The sequence below is a fragment of the Bos mutus genome, chromosome 5 (genome assembly GCF_027580195.1).
Source record: "Bos mutus isolate GX-2022 chromosome 5, NWIPB_WYAK_1.1, whole genome shotgun sequence".
NCBI lineage: Eukaryota > Metazoa > Chordata > Mammalia > Artiodactyla > Bovidae > Bos > Bos mutus.
Window position 1 is genome coordinate 7,737,335 of NC_091621.1, and position 21,305 is coordinate 7,758,639.

The 21,305-nt window shown below is 41.0% G+C and overlaps 1 long non-coding RNA gene across 1 annotated transcript in view; it reads right to left on the bottom strand.

Annotated features, from left to right (window-relative positions):
- Nucleotides 1-938: 938 nt before the first annotated feature.
- LOC138987809 (uncharacterized) overlaps nucleotides 939-21,305 on the bottom strand; it is a 55,054-nt gene continuing 34,687 nt past the window's right edge. The window contains exons 2-3 of the long non-coding RNA XR_011464101.1: nucleotides 1,872-2,002; nucleotides 939-1,747 (exon numbers count right to left, since the gene is read on the bottom strand). This is a non-coding gene — a long non-coding RNA (uncharacterized lncRNA). The remainder of the gene's footprint in view (nucleotides 1,748-1,871; nucleotides 2,003-21,305) is intronic.

Here is a 21,305-nt window from a genome sequence, read left to right on the forward strand (position 1 = left end):
CTGATAAGGATCCTTTGGCCCAGAGACGGTGAGTAACTTGCCCAAGATTATCCAGCTAGTAATTGACTGAAGGGCTTCCCTTGTGGCTCAGCTGGTAAAGAATCTGCCCACAATGAGGGAGACCTGGGTTCGATCCCTGGGTTAGGAAGACCTCCTGGAGAAGGAAAAGGCTACCCACTCCGGTATTCTGGCCTGGAGAATTTCATGGACTATAGAGTCCATGGGGTAGCAAAGAGTTGGACACAACTGAGCGATTTTCACTTTCACTTTAATTGACTGGATTAGGATTTGAACTCGGGTCTGTCTGTCTTTGTGGCTCATTCTTTGTCAGCTGAGCCATCTTGCGTCTCTGGAATGACACTCCTCAACATTAGGACTGCTGTAACTTCTCCTAGGGGAAAAAAAAAATCCTTGCTAAACAAATGGAACCGTGTCCCAGGAGTGGTGCTTTCTCAGCTTGTCTCTTCCTTTCTAGGACAACACAGATCTGGAGCACAGAAGTTAAGAGCAGACATTATGGCTTTGGGCTACGGAGAGTAAGCAAACCAGTCAGGCAGTGTTCCTGGGTCCATAGCTTTCCCTGGAAAGAGAACTATTTTCCTTATAGGAGTATTTTTTATCTTGAAGGATGGGTCAGCAGTAGTGTTGCTCCATGGAGAAGAAAGGGCAATGTCTGCTGGTGGTGCTCTGCAGAAGACCCACTCTCTCGGTGCTCAAGCAGTGAAGGGTGATGAGTGGGTGGATGAACTGCTCACAGTCCACCTCTGAGATCTGAATATCAGTGCATCCCCACTGAGAACCTGATACTTCCCTACGCTGGCCAGGGCTCCACAGCCATCGTGGTCCCACCCTCTCCTGCCCCAAGTGGGCACACTCATATTTTTTTTTTTTTTCTTTTTGAAAAGTGTGTGAAAATTCTCAGAAAGAGAATATTTTAAACCAGATTTACATTTATATATTTAAAATAACCAAGCTGCAAATACAAAATAAAAATAATAGCCTAGTCTTATTGAGAGGCTTTGTAGCCCAAGCTTTACATGTATTATTAACCCATTGAAGGCTCACCATAACCCTGTGAGGTACTGATCTAATCTTTCAGCTGAGGAGACTACAGCCCAGAGAGGTTAAATAATTGCCAGGTGAATTCTGTGGTTGATTTCTGGTATCTATCAGATCCCAGCAGTAAATAGAAGAGATACTAAATTGGGTAAATCAGGAAGAGTTTAATATTGGAACTAGATATGCTAGCTGGGCTTCCCAGGTGGCACTAGTGGTAACGAACAGATGTGCCTATGCAGAAAAACTCAGTCCCTGGGTTGGGAAGATCCCCTGGAGGAGGGTATAGCAACCCACTCCAGTATTCTTGCCTGGAGAATCCCATGGACAGAGGAACCTGGTGGGCTATAGTCCATAGGGTCACAAAGAGCTGGACATGACTAAAGCAGCTTAGCACATACATACACTCTAGATAGAGTGGACAGGGTATAAGGAAACTGAGAAAGCATAGGCAATACCTTGGCCCCAGACATAAAAGGAAAGAGCTCTGCCAGGAGCTATGACTTTGAGTGGGGGGAGGTACCAAATACCCACAGTTACTCTCCTCCCTTCTATCTCCCTCCAGTCTCCCACAGTGCTTTCCATCAGCCGAACCCAACTGCAAGTAAGAGGACAAGAGACCCGTGATTCAGTCCATACAGGTTGACCTCCCTGGGGCATGGGAGAGGATGGAGGAGAATAGAGAATGGATCTGGAAAAGAAAACAGAAAACATTCAGCGCACGTGTTATCTCAGTTTGGACAATTAGCTCTTCTTGCTCTAGAACTTGAAATTGAAAACAGAGAGACAGAGAAATTGTCATTAAAAATGAATACCGTTAATGGTGCATGACAGAATGTCCACCAGTTTCTGCTGCCGAAGAATCTTGACCTTTTCTGCTTCCATTTCTTCTACAAATTGGTTGCTCAGCGATCCAGGATGTTTCCAATATGTCTCTTACTTCTGCCTAATACGATGGAAGTCATTTACTGTCACTTATAACTGAAAGGTCCCTAATGAAGCAATGCCCAAATTTTTAGTATTGGCATTTAGATCACTGCATTTATGGCTACATTCCCAACTGTACTCAAGAAAAGGACTTATGTAGAAGAAGAGGAAGCGGAGGAGAAAGGGGAGGAAAGAGAGGAGATCGGGGAAAGAAGGAGAAAGGAAGGAGGAGGAAGGGTGGGAAAGGGAATAGAAAGAGAACAAGAACACAAATGATTATAAATACTTGGAAAGTAGGAACTTCTTCAATATGATCCTGCTGAGAACCACTGTCCCATCACCCACATTCTCAGATGGCTCTTTTGGAGAAAAACTTAATTATTGGATTGTAATTTTTTAGAGTTAGCTATTTTGCTTAATTGAATTTGCTAGTTAACTGTCCATAACCTTTGAATTTTAATCTAAGCCATATTACCTGAAATCTTATATAGATCTGCAGCAGTTGCTTGAGATCCCTAAAGGGCAGATTGGAGAGAAAGAACTCAGTTGGATTTCTTGCCTCTCATTGAGAGAAATCAACCAGGCAATCATTTAGTTTGCAAACATTTGTCAATTACCTTGTTGTATGTGCGTGGAGGGTTCCAATCAGGACATATAAAAATGAAATGACAATGTCTTTTCATGGGAGGTGACTTACAGCCTTAGCTTTTAGTACCCTCTGCCTGGCGATATCTATTTTATACTTAGTGTTTTAATAAAGAGCTCTTTTTCCAAATTATTTTAAGATATGTCTGAACAGAAAAACATTTGTGTGTGTGTGTGTGCATTTCACTTTCTCTTAATTGCACCTGTGGAGACACCTTGGCTCTTTAAACTCCAGGTTTCTGACCAAGACCTTTCTGACCACCTGGGGGCAGCATAACCTTACACAGAAAAGCACCTTGAAGGAACCAACTGGCTTTCTGAACTCCTGGCTTTCAAACACAAGCCTTTTAAGTAATGTTTCCCAAATGATTGACTCGAGAAGTACTATATTTGAAGAAATGGTTCTACAATTAAACAAGTTTAGGCAACTCTGGTTTAATCAAAGTTAACATCTGAGATTTTACCAGAAAAGCGTATGAAATGTTCTGAGAAGTCTTGCAGGGAAGACATCTTCTAACTCGGATGGGAAGTTAATTTGATGAGAAGGCTCTTGTCATTTAATCTGTTCTCAAAGTTAATACTACTCAACCAAGACTAAAGCGTATATTTAAAGTATATCTCATGTTGATGTTTGATAGAAAACAACAAAATTCAGTAAAGCAATTATCCTTCAATTTAAAAATAAATTAATTTTTTAAAAAAGTATATCAAGTACCAGTCAGAACTGAGTTTTCTCTAGAAGAAAAGGAAAGGTAGAGAGGTAAAACTAGAAATTCACAGGCTTCAGCAGGGAAGCTAAACAGAAAATCGAGTGTTCTGAGAAAATGGGGAAATACCTCTTCATGGGAATCCAAAAATAAGACTGAGATTCTAAATAATGTTGGAGAATTAAAGCTGGAATAAGACTGGTACCTCTGACCAACACAAGGCCTTTTTAGAATAAAGTTACAACATCTGCAAAACAAAAAGTATTGCTCACCATCCAATTATACAAGGATCAAGTCATTAGCCACTGTAGTCGCTGACCAACAGTGCACCCTGAGAGGCGTGAGCATATGTGCTCAGTTGCTCAGTTGTGTATGACTCTATGTGACCCCATAGACTGTAGCCCACCAGGCTACTCTGTCCATGGGATTTCCCAGGCAAGAATACTGGAGTGGGTTGTCATTCCCTTCTCCAGAGGATCTTCCCAACCCAGGGATTAAACCCAGGTCTCTTGAGTCTCATGCATTGGCAGGCGGATTCTTCACCACTGGGCCACCTGGGAATCCCTGAGAGGAATTCAGGACAAAAAGCCAGATGAGGCATTCTGTGTTTTGGGAAAACAGGCCCCCTAGATAGTTGATATATATCTCAGGAAGAAGTTTAATGAGACGAGATTCTTGCATCTTTCCAAACATAGAAATACTCTAAAATGGTTAACTAATATATCTATCTTTATCACTAACAGTTATCTTTACTTAGATGTGTGTTTGAATGCAGGTATTCCCCAGCCGAAAATCATATATATGATGGCTTCTCCCGCTCCTGGGGACAGTTTGCTCAGAGCTATTGAGAGACTGTTTCCCAGGCTATAGTCTTCAGTAAAGTCTCTGAGTCCCTTGGACTGCAAGAAGATCAAATCAGTCCATCCTAAAGGAATCAATCCTGAATATTCTTTGGAAGGACTGTTGCTAAGCTGAAGTTCCAATACTTTGGCCACCTGATACAAAGAACTGACTCATTGGAAAAGACCCTGATGTTGGGAAAGATTGAAGGTGGAAGGAGAAGGGGATGACAGAGGATGAGATGGTTGGATGGGATCACTGACTCAACGGACATGGGTTTGAGCAAGCTCCAAGAGTTGGTGATGGACAGTGAAGCCTGAGGTGCTGCAGTCCACAGGGTTGCAAAGAGTCGGACACGACTGAGTGACTGAACTGAACTGAACTGAAAGTCTCTGAATAAAACACCAAAACCCACAACTCTTACATTGTGCATTTTATTTTTTTCAGTCAAAAGTTTTGGGTGACCATAAAAGAACCCAGAGCAGATTTCTCTTCTTCTCCACAACTCTATGAGGGTCCAGAGCCATGGTACCAGCAAGGGACCCTTATGTCCATCTGCCTCCTCGTCAAGTCCAAGTAACTCAGTAAGTCTTTCCTGTCTCAGATCTTCCATCTTGGTTGATCCTGAGTTTTATTCTGTGATGGTCAAAGAGGTACCTGAATCTGATCTCTCTAGAATTTGAAACTCTTAGTGAGTATTCTTATTTTTGTGACCATATTGTTATTTGCATTAAGTTCAATAAGAATCTGTTCTTCCTAGGACATAATTGGAAACATTGTATCACCAAGGTTTTGAATGCAATGATATATTTGAGAATATATGCAAAACCAAGTATGACCAGTTAAAGAACTAAGGTAGACTTTGGGAACCAAAAAGCCCCTTTGGCAAAACAACCTGGTAACTTGCTCACAGGATTCTCTGCATCCTTACAAGGTGAATAATGAAGGTCACTTCTTGGCAAATGTAAGAACCTCAAAATAGTTGGGGAACCTCAAGAAGAGAAGAATTCACCTAAATATGCAGGCACTGTAAGCAAAATCTGATGGCAAGTATTTGTCATAGCTTTCCTTGCCTTGAGAGGCCTTTTAAGTTCAATTTGAGATTCCTGATGAAAAGTTCCAGTGAAGACAATTTAAAAGAGCTTATATGATCAATTACACTTGTGTAGTAATCAAACCAAATTTATTGAAACCAGAATTACTTTGACAACAAATAGTCTTAATCTGGCTATATTTGATGGAAATAAGGGTCAATTTTAGAGAAAAAAAATGTTTCAGTGAATATTAAGTTCCACTGTTGTTCAGTTCAGTTCAATTCAGTTGCTCAGTCATGTCCGACTCTTTGCAACCCCATGAATCACAGCACGCCAGGCCTTCCTGTCCATCACCAGCTCCCAGAGTTTACCCAAACTCATGTGCATCGAGTCAGTGATGCCATCCAGCCATCTCATCCTCTGTAATCCCCTTTTCCTGCCCCCAATCCCTCCCAGCTTCAGAGTCTTATCCAATAAGTCAACTCTTCGCATGAGGTGGCCAAAGTATTGGAGTTTCAGCTTTAGCATCATTCCTTCCAATGAACACCCAGGACTGATCTCCTTTAGGATGCACTGGTTGGATCTCCTTGCAGTCCAAGGCACTCTCAAGAGTCTTCTCCAACACCACAGTTCAAAAGCATCAATTCTTCGGCGCTCAGCTTTCTTCACAGTCCAACTCTCGCATCCATATATGACCACTGAAAAAACCATAGCCTTGACTAGATGGAACTTTGTTGGCAAAGTAATGTCTCTGCTTTTTAATATCTAGGTTGGTCATAACTTTCCTTCCAAGGAGTAAGAGTCTTTTTTAATTTCATGGTTGCAATCACCATCTGCAGTGATTTTGGAGCCCCCAAAATAAAGTCTGACACTGTTTCCACTGTTTCCCCATATATTTCCCCTGAAGTGATGGGACCAGATGCCATGATTTTCATTTTCTGAATGTTGAACTTTAAGCCAACTTTTTCATTCTCCTCTTTTACTTTCATCAAGAGGCTTTTTAGTTCCTCTTCACTTTCTGCCTTAAGGGTGGTGTCATCTGCATATCTGAGGTTATTGATATTTCTCCTGGCAATCTTGATTACAGCTTGTGCTTCTTTCAACCCAGCGTTTCTCATGATGTACTCTGCATATAAGTTAAATAAGCAGGGTGACAATATACAGCCTTGACGTACTCCTTTTCCTATTTGGAAGCAGTCTGTTGTTCCATGTCCAGTTCTAACTGTTGCTTCCTGACCTGCATATAGGTTTCTCAAGAGCCAGGTCAGGTGGTCTGGTATTCCCATCTCATGAAGAATTTTCCACAGTTTATTGTGATCCACACAGTCAAAGGCTTTGGCATAGTCAATAAAGCAGAAATACATGTTTTTCTGGAACTTTCTTGCTTTTTTTCATGATTCAGTGAATGTTGGCAATTTGATCTCTGGTTCCTCTGCCTTTTCTAAAACCAGCTTGAACACCTGGAAGTTCACAGTTCACGTACTGCTGAAGCCTGGCTTGGAGAATTTTGAGCATTACTTTACTAGCGTGTGAGATGAGTGCAATTGTCCATTGTTGTTAACTGCCTTTTAATTGTCTTTGAGTTTTGTATTTAGAGGCTAAGACTTATTTCCATGAAATTAAAAGCCGCTTACTCCTTGGAAGGAAAGTTATGACCAACCTAGACAGCATATTCAAAAGCAGAGGCATTACTTTGCCAACAAAGTTCTGTCTAGTCAAGGCTATGGTTTTTCCAGTAGTCATGTATGGATGGGAGAGTTGAACTGTGAAGAAGGCTGAGTGCCAAAGAATTGATGCTTTTGAACTGTGGTGTTGGAGAAGACTCTTGAGAGTGCCTTGGACTGCAAGAAGATCCAACCAGTCCATTCTGAAGGAGATAAGCCCTGGGATTTCTTTGGAAGGACTGATGCTGAAGCTGAAACTCCAGTACTTTGGCCACCTCATTCGAAGAGTTGACTCATTGGAAAAGACTCTGATGCTGGGAGGGATTGGGGGCAAAAGGAGAAGGGGACAACAGAGGATGAGATGGCTGGATGGCATCACTGACTCAATGGATGTGAGTCTGAGTGAACTCTGGGAGTTTGTGAAGGACAGGGAGGCCTGGCATGCTGAGATTCATGGGGTCACAAAGAGTCGGACACGACTGAGCGACTGAACTGAACTGATTTCCTAAGTGACTCCTTGTAACTATGTTGCATTATTGTAAAGTTTAATTGAATTATTAAAAGCACATTCTAAGCTTGTTTTTGAAGCTTATCTTTTTTTAAAAAAAGTATCTATCTTTAGATGAGGATTAGATGCCCATGACCTGCAACCAGGAGAGTATATATACTGGAACAGATACCATGTAAAGAACTCCCTTTGAAAGGTCCTTAGCAAGTACTTTTAACTAGCTCAAGTGCAGTGGGGAAACATGAAAGAAACTGACACCTAGGTTTCTATTTTCCCAATTTAAAGGGGACCCTGCACTGGACTAGTCTATAGCAAGGATGTGCATGCATGCTAAGTTGCTTCAGTTGTGGTTGACTCTTTGAGACCCTATGGGCTGTAGTCCATCAGGCTCCTCTGTCCATGGGACTCTCCAGGCAAGAATACTGGAGTGGGTTGCCATGCCTTCCTCTAGGGGATCTTCCCAACCCAGGGATCGAACCTGTGTCTCTTATGTCTCCTGCATTCTTTACCACTAGCGCCACCTGGGAAGCCCATAGAACCACATAGGCGGGTTCTTTACCACTAGCGCCACCTGGGAAGCCCATAGAGAGGACTGTTGACCTCAAAATCACCTTAAAACAATGTTCATATAGAGGAGAAATGACACTTATGCCAGGACCAGAAGATGACACCAGAAGTAGACAGTTATCCCAAGGTGCTAGACTTGACCCATACAATTATTTACACTATTTTCTTGATTTCTCGAACATCTTGCATATGAATCGAATGTTTTTCTATCATGGGCATGACCCTATGCAGAGCTTAAAAATGAATCCAGTTGTTGACTTCATAGTAAATTACCTACGTCTAGTATTTCTGGTTTACCTTGGTGGATTTCTCTTCTCCAAGGCTCTGATTAGATGGTTGTCAGAAAGTTATTTTAGAAATAAGAAGTTATACTTCTTTTCAGGCCACTATTGATATTACTAGATAAGATCCTGTTATTTGGCTAGTCAATCATGCTTGCTATGACTCTGGCCATATATGTGACTTTTCTTTAAAAGTTACTGAAACTAAATTAGAGCAATGAGCTAAATTTCAGTCAAAAATCATAACCACCCACTTATTATGAGGGACTCCCCCTAAGTTATGGGATGGATTTGTATGGGTAAGACCAGGTTATAGTATTTAGGTTTAAAGGCCCCATTACATCAGGGTAATTAGATCATACAAAGGATAATCAGCCTAATAACCCTAGGAAACTGGGCTGGATGCCTTATAAACAATGCAAATATATCATTATCTTTAAAAATAGCAATGGGTACAGAACAGACTGGATCAGACAACTGGGATTATACTGGACTGCATCTAATGAAAACTCTTGGCTTAAATTCTTGTGTGTGACCTAATTTGTGCTACTAGCTATATTATATATTGTATTTTGCCAATTTTATAATATCGTTGTTTTACGTATTACCTAATGCATGACCAAGTCTCTGACAAAAATAATGATGACTAAGATACTTAAAATGATTGCCCCAAAACATAGTTCCATTTACAATTAAGATTATTGTAATAGTATAACTCTAAGTTATACTTATAAATTTATACTTATAAATATGGGAAGAAGCAACTAGGGAGAATCATTTCCTGGACCATAACAGGCTAGTAAAGACAGGTGGTCCAGAGATTTTTATGGCTACTACTAACAGAGTCCAGTCCCATTGTAGCACATTGAATAACCTATCAAAGAAACCCTTACCTGATTTATGAAGTAGCCTTCCTAGCACTATGAGACAAATTGGTCATGAAGTGCCTTCCATATGCATTTATGACCAATAGGGAGGACTGTAAAATGAAGACCGTTGCTCTCCATCCTGTTCTACAAAGACTAAGTCATGAGCCAGTGCAGCTGCAGACCTACAGTGCACCCTGAAAGGAACTCACGCCCGAAAAAATCCCAGATGAAGCACTCTGTGTTTTGGAAAAATAGGTCCCTTAGATGTATATCTCAGGGAGAATTTTAATGAACTCAGGTTCTTGCATCTTCCCATACACAGAAACACTCTAAAATCATTAACTGAGATATCTATTCTCTGTGCCCAGCAGTAATCTTTTACCCAAATGTCTGCTTGACTGTAGGTATTCCCTAGCTAAAAACCATATATATGCTGCTTTCTCCCCTCCCTCTTGGAGAAGTCCCCTCAGAGCTACTAAGAGGTTGTTTCCCAGGCTATAGTCTTCAGTAAAGTTCCTACATAAAACCAAACCCCACAACTTTTACATTGTGTGTTTTTCTTCCAGTCATCACATGTAAGGGACAGTCTGATAGACTGTATTTTCTAAGAGTAGTATTTTCTAAACCGTAGTCATTCATAAACATACTAACTTCCTGGTTTTTTTCTATCAAGATTTATCCAGTATTTTTCATAAATTGTCTTATACTTTTGTATAAATTATTTTTAAAAAACTTAATATCTGAAAATTCATTGTTTTGGAGGAATAATTATTTTTCTAATGTGTAAATTTAAAAATAAATAATTGTCTATGTTCCATCTAAAGTAATATGTATACCATTATTTTGGAAATGCTTTTCTAAAGGATAAAAACTTTCCAGTGCTGTGAATAATGAAAAGGGTACAGTTGAGACTGAGTTGTAAAAGGTTAAAACAAACCTGAAGAATGAGACTATTGGTGAGAGATGAAATAATACACACACACACACACACACACACACACACTCTGAGGTATAATTTTAAATTCCTTTCTAATGTTCTAAAAATACTAGTTATACTTTTGCTTATATTTTAATATTGTAGTTGAATAAGCAGATTATCTACTTTGATAAACAGATTATTTTTCTTAGTTCTAATAACTACAATGAAAATATAAACTGTCAAGTCAAAAGAATGACCATTATATGGAATATTTTATATATGACAATGCTGGGCTGGAGGAAGCACAAGCTGGAATCAAGATTGCTGGAAGAAATATCAATAACCTCAGATATGCAGATGACACCACCCTTATGGCAGAAAGTGAGGAAGAACTAAAGGGCCTCTTGATGAAAGTGAAAGAGGAGAGTGAAAAAGTTGGCTTAAAGCTCAATATTCAGAAAACTAAGGTCACGGCATCTGGTCCCATCACTTCATGGCAAATAGATGGGGAAACAGGAGAAACAGTGTCAGACTTTATTTCTGGGGGGTCCAAAATCACTGCAGATAGTGATTGCAGCCATGAAATTAAGAGATGCTTACTCCTTGGAAGGAAAGTTATGACCAACCTAGACAGCATATTAAAAAGCAGAGATATTACTTTGCCAACAAAGTTCCGTCTAGTAAAGGCTATGGTTTTTCCAGTGGTCATGTATGGATGTGAGTGTTGGACTATAAAAAAAGCTGAGTGCTGAAGAATTGATGCTTTTGAACTGTAGTGTTGGAGAAGACTCTTGAGATCCCTTGGACTACCAGAAGATCCAACCAGACCATCCTAAAGGAGATCAGTCCTGGGTGTTCTTTGGAAGGACTGATGTTGAAGCTGAAACTTCAATACTTTGGCCACCTGATAAGAAGAGGTGACTCATTGGAAAAGACCCTGATGCTGGGAAAGATTGAGGGCAGGAGAAGAAGGGGATGACAGAGGATGAGATGGTTGGATGGCATCACCAACTCAATGGACATGGGTTTTGGTGGACTCTGGGAGTTGGTGATGGACAGGGAGACCTGGCATGCTGCGGTTCATGGGGTCGCAAAGAGTCGGACATGACTGAGCAACTGAACTGATATTTCAGCTTTGTGTCAATTTTAGCTTTATGGTTTTTCAGAAATCAGTTTTCAGTTTTTAAAAACATCTTTTGCTTCTAACAAGTACAATGTGTATTCATATACTACAAAGCTCACTTTACCAAGCAGCGTTTCTTCTATCCATAGATTAATCTTGGTGCTAAATAGTCTTCCATATTGTTATTTCACCCAGAAATTGAGATACAGATAATTAAACCTGTTCCAACAATATCAACCAGAAGATTATTTGATAAAAAAAACAAGACATTCCCTGTAAGAATATTATCCAATAGAACTTTCTTTGATGATGGAAAAGTTTGACATCTCCATGTGAAACAGGTAGCTATTGAAATGGAATTGGTATAATGCGATGTAGCCCAGGATCTAAGCATGAGCAATAACTGTTGTTGTTGATGTTCAGTTGCTAAGTCCTGTCCAACTTTTGCGACCCCATGTACTGCAGCATGCCAGGCTCCTCTATCCTCCACTATCTCCTGGAGTTTGCTCAAATGACTATTGAGTCTGTGATGCTGTCTAATCATCTCAGCCTCTGCTGCCCCCTTCTTCTTTTGCCTTCAATCTTTCCTAGCATCAGGGTTTTTCCAATGAGTCATCTCTTCGCATTAAGTGGCCAAAGTATTGGAGATCAGTTTCAGCATCAGGCCTTCCAATTAATATTCAGGTTGACTTCCTTTAGGATTGACTGGTTGATCTTCTTGCAGTCCAAAGGATGCTCAAGACTCTTCTCCAGTACTGCAATTCAAAAACAATTCTTTGGTTCTTAGCCTTCCTTATGGTCCAACTCTCACATCCTAACATATGGAAAAACCATAGCTTTGACTGTATGGACCTTTGCTAGCGAAGTGATGTCTCTGCTTTTTAGCATGCTGTCTAGGAGATGCAGGAGACGTGGGTTCAGTCCCTGAGCTGGGAAGATCATCTGGAGGAGGAAATGGCAACCCACTCCAGGATTCTTGCCTGTGGGATTCCATGGACAGAGGAGCCTGATGGGCTAGAGTCCATGGGGTCACAAAGAGTCAGACACAAGTTAGTGACGGAGGACACATACACACAGATGTTTGTCATAGCTTTCCTTCCAAGGAGCAAGCATCTTTTAATTTTATGGGTAGTCACTGTCTACAGTAATCTTGGAGCCCAAGAAAACAGTTTGTCACTGTTTCCAATTTTTCCCCTTATATTTGCCATGAAGTGATGTGACTAGATGCCATGATCTTAGTTTTTTTTCTTTTTTTAATATTGAGTTTCAAGCCAGCTTTTTCACTCTCCTCTTTTACCCTCATTAAGAGGCTCTTTAGTTCCTCTATACTTTCTGCTATTAGAGTGGTATCCTCTGCACATCTGAGGTTGTTATTTCTCCCGGCAATGTTGATTCCAACTTGAGATTCATCCATCCTGGTATTTCGCATGTTGTACCCTGCCTACAGGTTATATAAGCAAGATGACAACATACAGCCTTGTTGTACTCCTTTCCCAATTTGGACCAGTCTGTTGTTCCATGTCTGGTTCAAGCTGTTGCTTCTTGATCCACATATAGGTTTCTCAGTGGGCTGGTACTCCTATCTCTTCAAGAATTTTCCACAGCTTGTGATTCACACAGTCAAAGGCTTTAGCCTAGTCAGTGAAGCAGAAATAAGTTTTTTTCTGGAATTCCCTTGCTTTCTCCATCATCTGATGAATACTGGCAATTTGATCTCTGGTTCCTCTGCCTTTTCAAAACCCAGCTTGTACATTTAGAAGTTATTAGTTCATGTACTGCTGAAGCCTAACTTGAAGGATTTTGAATATAACCTTGCTAGTATGTGAAATGAGTGCAACTGAACAGTAGTTTGAACATTCTTTGGCATTGTTATTCTTTGGGATTGGAATGAAAATGGACACTTTCCAGTCCTGTGGCCATGCTGAGTTTTCCAAATTTGCTGACATATTGAATGCAGCACTTTAACAGCATCATCTTTTAGGATTTTAGGATTTTGCTAGAATTCTGTCACCTCCACTAGCTTTGTTTGTATTAATAGTAATGGTTCCTAAGGCCCATTTGACTTCACATTTCAGGATGTCTGGCTTGAGGTGAGTGACCACAGAATCCTAGTTATCTGGGTTACGAAGATCTTTATTGTATAGTTTGTCTGTGCATTCTTGCCGTCTCTTCTTACTCTCTTCTGCTTCTGTTAGGTCCTTATCATTTCTGTACTTTATCATGCCCATCCTTGCATGAAACATTCCATTGATGTCTCCAACATGATAGTCACATACAAATCACACAATTGCATAACCAAAAATTAACCTGAATAACCAATGAATTTTTCACTATTTCTGTCTGAACCTCAGATTGGTAGAACAAATTCTAACCTATTTAATTGGAGTCATACATCTGTCTCTTGTGGTAATGTTATTTTCAGGTTCTCTAACAGCAGTTAAGTTCTACTCATTTTCTTTACTACCACTTGATTGTAGTATAAAAATTGCAAATGCAACTTGAGTTCAATCACTTGATAAACATTTATTGCAAGCCTATTCTTGGCAAGATCCTGGAGATGCAGTACTAAACAAGAAAGAAATGGTTTTTGCCTTCATAGAACTTAAAGTCTAGCTGGGTGAGGCATGGTGGTATTAAGTTTCATCAATGAGAAAATGACCTTGTGAAAGCAGTGCCCCAATAATTCAGAAACTAAGGTGCCCAGAACTCCTCAGACATGTATGCTTAACTCTTGTACCCATGTAAGAGGAAACTAATCTGAAAGTCAGAATCTATTTACAATCTATTTACAAATGTGTTTTCTCTTTTCCCTACGTTTCAAGTGATGATCCCTTTCCAAGAGCTAATTATACACCCCAGAAGATTTCAACCTAGTGAACATACTCCATTTTTTAACATTTTAAAATTTTCTTTTCTTTTTTCCTTCCTTTCTTTCTTCATTCCTCACTCCCTTGCTTCTTCCCTCCCTCCCTTCATTCCTTCATACATATTGAGTTTATATTTTGTGAAGAGAGTTTATGAATATATTATATATATGAGTATATTCTTATATATATTATGAATATATTCTTTGTATAACTTTTTGATGGCTCCAGCATGCAGGCTTAGAGAGTTTGTTGCTCTATGTGTCAATCCCCTTGGCATTTTAAAGCAAGTGAATAGAGAGGTTAAGGCTCGGATCTAGCCAAGCATGTCCTTTGTATCACCAATGGATAATCTTATATGGCAGAATAGAGCCAAATTGTGCACCTCAGATATACTTGTCAATTTGATGTGTAAGACCTGTAGGCAGGGAAGTTACAATTTATAAAATAACAAGAGCTTGGCCTGGAAAGCATATTAAAATTTTGATCTTGAAGTATAATATATCACAATTACAGGGCTAGGTAGGAAATAAGAATATGTAAAAATGACTGAGCTCAAGGCCTCTGAGGATAAACTGCTTGTATTCCTATCAAGCTAGCTCCTGGCTAGTTTTGCTGTCTATTAAAATAATTTGTTGATGAAGCAAAATTAGGGCAGCTTCATCTAGCTGTTGCTGTTCAGTTGACCTGATGGATTGTAGCACACCAGGCTCCTCTGTCCATGGCGTTCTCCAGGCAAGAATGTTGGAGTGGGTTGCAGTAGGTACTGGTAAAAGCATAGTATTTAGGACCTAGTTTTTTTTTTAGAGACTATAAACATGTTTGAGAGCTAAAAGGAAAAAAAGTTTGACTCCAAAACATAAAAAGAAAATATCAGAATCAAAATTAATATTTAACTATATTCCTACAGAGTGTAACATACCAATGAATTAACTGCAATTCAACTATTTTATAGACAATTTATTTAGTTTGGGATGTGGATTATGGTTGACTTTAACATGCTTGATAGATGTGATGGGTAAAAGAGTAAGAGTACCTAGAACTCAGAAAAGAATGTCAATACCAAACTTTGCTGGCTGTCAAATTGAGTCACTGAGTTGCTAATTTGCAAGCTCTAATTATATGATGGTTATCCAGATAAGACAGTCATGTCTAAAGAGATCAAGTGAATTGGACAAGTTCACATAGCTACACAGAGGCATGTCCCTGACTAGAACTTTTATCTCTTGAGTCCTGCATGAGGTCTTTTGCACCCAATGTCATCTACAACTGATTTGTTGGGATACTTGTTAAAATGCATACTCACAGACTCTACTGGGCTCTGTAGAGTCACAGACTCTACACAGACTCTACTCTACTCACAGAACATCCGGGTTCAAACTCAGAATCTGCATTTTTCCCACATAACACTGCCTATCATTTTATATTTCCAGGGACACAGCTATTTAGCTAGTCAGCTTTGGTCAGTTGATTGAGCCAATTTATTGCCAGCGAGTTGATGACTTGGATTCAGTCGACCTGTTGGTATAATGTGGACATGAAAGCCTAAAATTGGTTTCCTCTTTTTTTTATATATTTATTTGACTGCGTCAGCTCCTAGTTGCACCATGCAGGATCTTTTATTGCAGTGCAACAGACTCTCCAGCTGCACAGAACATGGGATCTTAGTTCCTTGACCAGGGATCAAACTGACATATTCTGCATTGCAAGGCAGATTTTTAACCATTGGGTCACCAGGCAAGTCCCTAAAAATGGTTTCTTTTTTTTTTTTTAAAAAGACCCTAAAATGGAGAAACAATATTGTTTAGATTCTTTCCTCAACTGTGACGTTAAATGAGGTATTTCAAAGCTGTCTTGGAAGAAGACCTTTGGGCATGCTAGTAAAAAAAATACCAGAGGAGAACTGTGATAGAGGGTAATTGGGGGCTGAGGTGAAAATGCTGAAAGGCTCAGAGATAAGCCAGTCACCCTTCTGGTCTCTCGTCTTTTTGACTTTTTTCCCCTAAATACATTAGTTCAAACTAGTGAATGTACAAATGTATGGAATGTTTCAAATATGTAAGTACCAGGCACTGTCCTAGGTGCTGAGGAACCCATGATGTCCAGGTCAGACACAGTCCTTGACTTAAATTTGCCTACAGTCTAGCTCAGAACAAGATAAACAAGTATTTAATCCCAGCTCTACCACCAATAAGCTGTGTGACCTTGGATAAGCCTCCTCACCTCTCTGGACTTGCATTTTCTTATTTTAACCTCTAGCTCTGCCTAGCCCTTATAGGAAGCACCAATGACCTTAGAAAGTGAGAGGCTACCATCTACATGGACATTTCATTGCTGCTCATGCCTCTGTCTTCCTACCAGTCAATTTTTGTTTAATTCAGAGGTAGGCCATGCCAGGCCAGTGAAATGGCTGTCTTCTCCACATGGCCCCACCCAGGGACTCGTGGGACCAATTACATCAAAGTTTTCTTGAAATTTGCTCTCTAAATTAGCTTGTATGTGCTCTGGCTATGAGAGAGGGTCACATCCATTACCTCACGGCTGTGATGGCTCCAGCAAAGTCCCCAGGGAGCTGGGCAGCCCACCACAACCTTCTCCAAGGACTTTCAGAGGAGCAGTGGCAGGGAGCTTCCCCCGTGCTGCCCTACCGGTCCACAAAAAGAAAAAAAAAATGACCCTAGAGTCCAAAGATTCACTTCCAAAACAGCCCTGAGGCTGAAACCAACCATGGTGGCCGACTGGTGGGAAGAAGCGGGTAAAACGACACCACGGAAAAACTGACATTTGTGGATATTAAGGGAAAATGTGCATCCTTCCAATTACAAGCTTAACCAAGTCAGGAAAATTATGATGGGAGCATTTCATGAACATTTAAGTTTAATCTGGGCTTTCCCATTATTGAGTTAGTCCAGGATACACACTCTGGAGAATCCTGTATACTCCAGAGTGTCTAACTATACACAGGAAGTAATAGTGATGCATAATCGATGTTGATTTAATCAATCTGTGTTGAGCAACCATTATGTGCTTGGCATCATCGTGGGCACCAGGGGTACAATAATGAACAAAGCACTCTTTGCTTTCATGGGGAGACGGAAAATAAAACCAAAGTGGTTAACAAAAAGCTATATACACAAGTTTAGGTAATGATAAGCCTGTGAAGAAAAGGGAAGCCGGGAAGGGGTAGGAAATAAAAGAGAGGGGGAAGTGAGGGGTAGGGAAGACTGCTTGACCGAGACATACTACGAGCAGAAACTTGAGTGAAAGGAGGGGTGACCTAGAGGTGGGTATCTGAGGAAAGAGCTTCACACAAAGGGAAGAACCTGACCCAGTACCTGGCGGGGCTGCTGTGTGTTTTAGGTTCAGGGAAGTGAAGAGATGTGTCCAGGGCCACACAGCAAGTTAAGTGACAGAGCTGGAAGGTGCCTCTACCTCAGTGCTGTTTCTTCTAATTGTTCCTGGGGTTAGTCATTCCTAAACTTCACTTGACTCCCCCCGTATCAGGCACACCACCCAAAGCTTCCAACAGCTCTGAGCTCTGGAATTTGATTCAAATCCTTGGAGACAGAACTTGGTATTAATACCTGGCTCTCATAAAAGATTAGATGAAGCCTGTGCCCAAAGATATTCGGGTCTGAAAGCATCTGGAGGCAGTGATGGGATTTATTTTCATTGTACTGTGGGAGCTCAGCCTCTCCCAGGCACTCTTTTAGGCTGCTGTCTCCATTTCCTTCTTTCTGGGGAGAACTGGATGCGGGAGGTGGGGTGTCAGTTACACCCTCCCTGACTAAGGAAATGTGCAGAGTGGAAAGACAGCCATTACCCCAGGCTGGCCATCGCCTCCTTAGCAACAACAGCCGTGTACACATTCACACACAAACACTGCACCAAAACAAGCAAAGGTCACTCTCTCTGGTCACTTCCAAGAATGATCTCAATTTTTCATAAAACAATGTTTATAAATTAGATGGAATCCCGGAGCAATCCGGGAATAGAAATAACCATTTTATGAGGCTTCTTGCCATTACATTATTTCTTGTTTGCCTCGAATGAGCAAAATAGTGTGCAGCCCACCTCTTTCAGAGCCAAGCAAAGACCTTTTACCAAGGATCCAGCCAAGTGAATCTGAATGGAGAGGTATCCTTGTTCTAGCAGGAGCTTCCATTTACAGCCTTTTGACAAGAAGCACCTTGAGGTCAAGGGCTCTGCCCTAGTCATTTTTCCATTCCAGCAACAAGCACAGTCCCTAGCACACCATGAGCATTTAGGAAATAATTTTGATTGTTGAATTACTGAATAAGTAACTGAATCAATGAAAATGAAATAATGAATGAATAGTCTGATGCCCAGGGCTAGTTCCAAAGAAAATGAAGATACTCAACAAGACTACAAACACTTTTGAGCCCTTGTTATATGCCTGGGCTTTATGTGAGATGACACTGAAGAAGTATTCCATGTTCTCCAACCTGCTTCCTGCTCTCACTGGCTTTTCCTTGGCCCCTCCAGACTTCCATGCTGTTCACCTGTGACACAGGCTGCTCTTCAACCCTAACTCAGAATATATTTCCCCTCTCTACCTAGAAAATGTCCACTGTTACAGCCTCCTGGATTTAATTGGCTGGCATGTTGATGAACTACACACATTAGTTGAGCTCCCTCAGAGGCAGAGCCTGAGACAAGGATTCAAGTGTATGTGGTTATTTGGGAAAAAGGGATAGAAGAAAAGACAGTCAATGAAGAGTACATTATTAAGCAAGTTATCACTATAGACAATCAAACTTCAGTCGTATGTAAAAATTTGGAAAAAACGGTATAAGAAATATGTCACCTTGCTTAACGTTATCCCACCTGGAAGCAAGAAAGTGGTATTTATTCACCAACTTAGTGATTGTTACCTGTTGCTGTCATTGTTGTTCAAGCACTTATGTCTGACTCTTTGTGACCCCATGGACCACAGCACACCAGGCCTCCCTGTCTCTCACCATCTCCCAGAGTTTGCCTAAGTTCATGTCCATTGCATCGGTAATGCCATCCAGCCATCTCATCCTCTGACACCCTCTTCTCCTCCTGCCCTCAATCTTTTCCAGCATCAAGGACTTTTCCAATGAATTGGCTGTTCGAATCAGGTGACCAAAATACTGGAGCTTCAGCTTCAGCATCATTCCTTCCATTGAGTATGTAGGGTTGATTTCCTTTAAGACTGACTGGTTTGATCTCCTTGCTGTCTAAGGGGCTCTCAAGAGTCTTCTCCGGCACCACAGTTCAAAGGTATCAATTCTCTTGCACTCTGCCTTCTTTACAGTTTGGCTCTCACAACTGTACATGACCACCGGGAAGACAATAACCTTGACTATATGGACCTCTGTGGACAGAGAGATGTCTCTGCTTTTCAACGCCCTGTTAATTCTCTGGCACTTTCAAGCTCCTTGAACATGAGCAGATTGGCCTTCCTTGACTTTGGAGAAAGCACTCAGACAAGCAGTGCTGATATTTACAGTCAGAAGTTACCAGGGCATAGTGAAGTGGTAAAGCTGAAGATGGGCCACTGACCACATTGGCCAACCTAACTGTTAGATGGAGAAATGGATGATCACATCCACCATAAACACCCTCCTAAAGGGACCTGACTTCTAAAGAAGACTTTGAATGGGATAATGTCTTAACACAAATGAATGCTTCTCTTATCCAGTTGGAAGACAAAAGAGGAAGTTGAGATTTGGTGGCGGAAGTGGACAGATGAGTCTCCATTTAAATATGGCAGGTGCAGGAGGCTTTCCTGGAATTTTGGGTGAGGTGAGCACTACTTTTATAACAGAGTTATAATGCAGCCAATATTCTTTACAGGCGAGAAGTTGACCAGAAATTAACTAGCCTCTATCAAACCCATTCATGTTAGGAATTTTGCCTTTCAGCTACCAGAGAAATTCTGTGTCTACTCAGAGCACTACATCCCTCAGTTGCAGGACATATCTAGATTATCAAAAGGCTAGTTTCCCTTCCTTTCTCCTCCTTGTTTGCTTACAAACCTGTAAGAGAGAGAACTGATAGTTTCACGGAGCTTTTTAACATGACATTAAAATCAAGAGGAAACTGAGAGGTCATCCTACAAACCTGTCATTTTATAGCCTGGAAGCTGAGGCCCAGAATGTGGAGGTCACTTGCCCAAAATCACGCAATGATGAGTGCTAGGTTTGTTTTGTCAGGCAGAATTCAGTCATGAAAACTAAATCACTCTAGGTTTGTCAAGCAAAAAGTGATGTAACGCAGGGAAATACAAAACCACTGGAAAGGTTAAGGGGGCAAGAGTCAGAAATGGGCTGTCACTAGTTTGTAAGCTGTGGTTTCAACAGCCATAGAACTTTGCAAGCTGTCCAGAACATGGAAACCAGTTCCTTTCATGGACCTGAGGCATGCAAATGTCAAGAGACAACTTCAAAACCTCCTGTGCTTACTTAGCATCACATGCTGATCCTTCCAGAAGGAAATGATGGCTTCCGTCTCTTTCACCTTCCACATTTGCCACTCCATCTGGCTGGCGGGCTGTAAGCCACACTTAGCAGTGTGGTGAGCTCCCGTTTGTAGGCATATATGCAAACCTAGGTGATAGAGAGTACCTCTGCTCAGTGGTGAATGCATCTCCCAAATAACAAGTGGGAAAGAGAGGTGAGAAAGAGGGCTGGCATTGGCTGGAATTCGGTACCTGATCCCACCCTTGACAGCAGTTTTAGAGACCCTGACAGTGTAGAATTTTCAATGTCATCATTTGGTCCATCACATTCCCTGTCTTTCTGTCTCCCCCATGTACGTCAGTCTGTATTGCTGTATTACAGGTGTGTAGTGACAAATCTGGGCTTCCCTGGTAGTTCAGCTGGTAAAGAATCTGCCTGCAATGCAGGAGACTGGGGTTCAATTCCTGGGTTGGGAAGATCTGCTGGAGGAGGGCATGGCAACCCACTCCAGTATTCTTTCCTGGAGAATCCCCATGGACAAAGGAGCCTGGCAGGCTACAGTCCATAGGGTCATAAAACAGTTGGACATGACTTAGTGACTTAACAACAACATTGTCCTGAACCTCAAAGCATGTTAGTTTCACTACAATCTGGAGTTTTCTACCTTCGGGGGGAAAGCTCTGTCTAAACAATTTCCACCTGATCCCCTCTCCCTTAGCCAGAGTTAGAATTGACCCATCAAATGCCAATGGGGTCATTTCAGTGTTTGGTTCACAAACAAGTGTGCAAATTATAGGACACAGTATAACTGCAAGTCATCCATTAGAAACCACTACAGGACTATGAATTCTG